General features: G+C 39.0%; 1 protein-coding gene across 1 annotated transcript in view; it reads right to left on the bottom strand.

The window, feature by feature from the left end:
- Positions 1 to 5000, bottom strand: part of LOC136844868 (uncharacterized) — a 64241-nt gene that overhangs the window by 51106 nt on the left and 8135 nt on the right. The gene's annotated exons all lie outside the window — the stretch shown is intronic.

The following is a 5000-nucleotide window of genomic DNA, read 5'->3' as shown; positions in this document are numbered from 1 at the left end:
GTGAGTTCTGTGGAGGATTAACGAAAGCTTTCTTAACTGTCTTTAGCCGTTTTCACAGGTAACTTTATATTTTCCTGTGTTCTGTAACCTTTATTTGGTTGGGAATTTTAAAATGAAATTTCTTAGTGATTTTTTCCCCTTAATACTGCAAATCCACCTTTCGTGACTTTTTATTTCCACTATGCAAAAATCACCCTAATTCTCAACTTGTTATTTCCATGTACCTTGAAAGCTATGTAGTGTCTTTCACTTTTTCACTAAGGCTTTAAATGTGTACAGAAGAGGTAAATGTGTCTCAGAGGTCAAGTTTTCTTATCAAAAACGAGTTACAAACGAGAACAGTGGACTTCAATAGAAAACTTGGAGAACTTGGTTCTCAAACGAAGTACGAAACTAATTAGTATTCTATCGAGAACAAAACCTATGAGCAAAACTATGCTGTTATAACCTCTACGTTAACCTTAATGTGGCATGGCGCTTGAGTTAACAGAGCATCCCTTTGCAATAATAAAACAGTATTTGCTATTTAATACGACAAGCAACGCAATTTTGTTGTACTGAATTTTTTTTTTTTAACCAACCCCAAAGCCACGCATTTTTCCCCTACCAAAACGCGCGAGAAATCGAAGCAGTTGCTTAATCAATCCCTTTGTTTCTGGAACGGAGGACCGAGGATCCCTTCCCTCTCGACCCAGAGTAGGATTTTGGCCAATTAATCCAGGATTACTCCAGCCCGTGTCCGCTGTCAGTCTGAGTAATCTCCGGACAACAGCAGTCCAGAGTTATCTGCGAGGAGTGGATGGTTAGGGGCGACTGTTCCCTCTCCCACTATTCCTTAGGTCCGTGTACCCATTCCCCCTTCCCCCTTTCCCCCCTGCCTATCTCTCCTACCCCTTTATGCAATCTAAATCCGTGGTAAGATCTGCGGAAGCCTGCAGTCGAGCCCCTTGTGTAAGACGAGGTCCTTTTCCTCCGTCGTTAGGTATAAGGGGGGTCCCACTAGGGGAGAGTCCTTATGGAGCTAGTTCTTGTCTTGCTATAGAAAACCGCTGCGTCGTCCCTGAGAATCTGTTGCCTTTATTTAATATTTATGTAGTTCTTTTTTTCTTCTTTGCCATAATTAAAAGGTTTCCCTGTCTATTGAAAATTAAGTTATTTCCATTGCTGTTCTTATAGATTTATTATTAATATTAATATCAATATTATTAGTGTAAACGTTGCTGTTCATCAAGCCATTATGAAGATTAGTAATTCATTGCCTTTTCGATAATGTTTGCATAACCAGATGTTTTGCAGAACCAGAACATTTTTTTGCATAACCAGAATATTTTTTCATAACAAGAACTTTTTTTGTATAACAAGACCATTTTTGCATAACAAGAGCATTTTTGCAAAACCAGGACATTGATGCATAACAAGAATATTTTTGCATAACTAGAACATTTTTGAATAGCCAAAACATTTTGCAAAGCTAGAACATTTTTGCATAGCCAGAACATTTTTGCATAACTAGAACACTTTTGCATAACCAGAATACTTTTTTAATAACCAAAGCATTTTTGCATAGCTGAAACATTTTTGCATAACCAGAATAATTTTTAATAACCAAAGCATTTTTGCAAAGCTGGAACATTTTTGCACAGCCAGAACATTTTTGCATAATAGAACATTTTTGCATAACCAAAACATTTTGGCATAATAGAACAGTTTTTACATAAATAGAACCAGAACAATTTCGCAGAACGTGAACATTTCTGACAGGTAATCTATATGAATAAGTTATTGAAGTTATCTGTTGCATGTACTTCATATTTCACATTTTTCACAATTGAACGTTATGACTAAATCATTCATGTCGACGGAGTTGCGATAAATTAGAAACTTAGAATGAATAATGAAAAGTTATAGGACTCGTTTATTTGTTTTCATATTTCAAGTCAGTCTTGTCAGTCAACCTGTCTTGAGAAATCTGCGTAAATGTCGAATCTGTATTCCTGCAATCTTATGAAAAAAAAAACCATGGGTCAAAATGAGGCAGAAGTGTACGAATATCCTAAATTACAATAAATGAAACGAATTTGTTCAAGATTAAAACTGAACCTAATTTCATAATAACATCTTGGCAGCACTATCATTACCATATTTCTATTAATATCATTATCATTAATGAAGGTTAACTCAATTAACGCAACTAATTTGGTATTTTAATGAACATTTGAGAAAAGGGTCATAGGCGAATTCTTCTCGCCCAAGTATCCTAGTGCGCATGCGTGTGTGTATATGAATAATGAACTCTACAACAAAACATAATATTGACAAATTTCTTTTGACAGAATTCCCGAGAAACAATAATTCATTCAAAAAAGTTCTCTAGTCAGTAATATGAGAAAATGCCCCTTGACAAAATTCTGGCACAGGTGAATTTATATACACTCATTTTCATTTAGTTCTATTTTTTGGGGGGGTGGGGGTGGTCCAGGTACCGTGGAGGATAAATCACCACTAGCCCTTTAACGCTGTCATGATGAATGGCTTCGGAAAGAGAGAGAGAGAGAGAGAGAGAGAGAGAGAGAGAGAGAGAGAGACTGTTTAACTATTGGATATATATTCCCTTCTGATTTTATGACTCGGGTTCTCCGTAACGTAAAATAAAATATTTATTTATACGCATTTTTTTTATTCTACTGAAATGAAAGTTGGCGTTCATTGAGAGAGAGAGAGAGAGAGAGAGAGAGAGAGAGAGAGAGAGAGAGAGAGAGCAACGTGGAGGAACCTATTATAATGAACACATAGAAGTAAACAAGGAGATAGATCATTCTTAACGCCCCCAGCCCCTCTTCATTCAAGCTTTGGATTTTCTTCTTTCTTACGTTCTCCAAAAAATCTCATAACTTTCCAGCCATGGGGAGACCAGTTTATTACTCTCTTTGGGGCTAGGTCCCCACTCATCTTCTCATTTTCTTCGAACCAGGACTGAATGTGTCGTTATAGTGCCCTGCTAATCTTTCTTTAAGAAATCGGACGCACTGTTGATTAGTAGGTTGCCAGAACGTGATAATGAAACCTCCGGAATATTTAGGCCACGATAATAGCATTTTTTTTCCTCTAGGCTGAAACAGAAAGTAATAAATGTAATAAAGAATGAAAACCAGTAAAATGAATCATTCTTACGTCCTCAGTTACCGTAAAATTCGAGACACTTTCGCTTTTCAAAAGTAAAAAAAAAAAAAAGAAGAAATGATAATAAAAAGGAAAAAATGAAACAACGCTCGATATGATGAACAGAGGAGCGGAAAAAAGGGAGAGCTAAGATTTTTAACTTCATTATAAAGTTTAGATTAAATCTTAAACTAAATATGAGATAAGTTTAGGAGCTTCGCTGTAAGACTCTTAACCGAAAGATAATATTTTTAGGGGGAGTTTGTGTCCCGGAAGGGGTGTATAGGTGGTAGAGTTTGGGAGGGGAGGGGGAGGGAGGAGGGAGGAGGGAGGTTTTTGTGGGAGGGGAGGAAGGGTAAGAAGAGAAGGTTGAGGAAGGGATTTGGGGAGAGTGAAGCAGAGTTTGTGTTTGGGGAGGGGTGTATGGGTGGTAGAAGTTGGGAGGGGGAAGGGAGAGGGAGGGAGAGAGAGAGAAGAGATGGGAAGTCTTTGTGGCAGGGGAACGGAGAGGGGAAGTCTTTGTGGGGAGGGGAAGAATGAGGAGATAAAGGTTGAGGAAGGAAAACGAGGTGAGTAAAGCAGAGTTAGTATTGGGGAAGGTAGGGTTAGGTAGGGGGAAGGGGGAGGGAGAGGGAGGAGAAGGGAAGTTTTATGGGAGGGGAAGGGTAAGGAGAGAAGGTTGAGGAAGGGAAATGGGGAGAGAGTGAAGCAGAGTTTGTGCTTAGGAAGGGGTATATACTGCAGGTGGTAGAATTTGGGAGGGGGGAGGGAGAAGGAGAGGGAGAAGAGGCGGAGTTTTTGTGGGAGGAGAAGGGTGAGGAGAAAGAGGTTGAAGAAGGGAAAGAAAAAGGAAACAGCTTAACATATGACACCGTCTAAGTTGGGAAAACGGCCATAAATTATCAGTAAAGGGGTAGATAAAAAACAAATAAAAGTAAAAAGTTTAAGTCACGAGATCGCCAAAACATGTGTGTTTATCCCGTAGAGTTTTACGTGAGATGTAGGTTGTAAGTCAAAGCGATATTAATAAAAAAAAATCCCTTCAGAGTTCTTGGTCGGTATCGTTGCTTTTGATTTGTGTCCAGAAAAGGGATTATTGTTTAACTCTCTCTCTCTCTCTCTCTCTCTCTCTCTCTCTCTCTCTCTCTCTCTCTCTCAAGGGAGAAGCCATCTGGACTCGTTACTGGGTGCTCGTGTTTCTGTTGACCTGAGCGGTGAATTATGTACGCAGTCGTCAGTTGACTGCTGAGCAATGCAAACGGGGTTCGGGACTGAGTAAGCAGATTTACCTGAGTAGATAGTTTAATTTTATATAAACCTATCTACAAAATTGCCAGTAAAATCAGGCATCAGCTGATATAACTTAAATATTACTGGCTTCAAAGCGCAAAGATGAAATTTGAGGGAAGAAAGTGAATAAGAAGTGAAGCTGTTTGAGATGCAAAATAAAAGAAGACGAAGAAGGAGGAAAAAAGGGAGAAGAAGTAGAAGAAGAAGGGGAAGAAGAGGAGGACAAGGAGAAAAAAGAGGGAGAAGTGGAAGAAGAGGAAGAGGAGGAGGACAAGAAGGAGAGAAAAAAGAGGGAGAAGAAGAAGATGACGAAAGAGAAAAAAAGAGGGAGAGAAGTAGAAGAAGGAGAAGAAGAAGAAGAAGAGGAAGAAGAGGAGGACAAGAAGAAGGCAGGCGAGGGCACAGATGAAATTTGAAGAAAGAAAGAAGAAGAAGAACAAGAGGAAGAAGAGGGGGAGGGGGAGGAGGACAAGAAGAAGACAGGCGAGGACACGGATGAAATTTGAAAAAAGGCAGAAAATAAGAAGAAAGAAAGAAGATAAGTGGAATAG

Source organism: Macrobrachium rosenbergii, chromosome 2 (assembly GCF_040412425.1).
Source record: "Macrobrachium rosenbergii isolate ZJJX-2024 chromosome 2, ASM4041242v1, whole genome shotgun sequence".
NCBI lineage: Eukaryota > Metazoa > Arthropoda > Malacostraca > Decapoda > Palaemonidae > Macrobrachium > Macrobrachium rosenbergii.
Note: the sequence above shows the minus strand (reverse complement) of the source record. Positions and strands in the feature narration are given on the sequence as shown.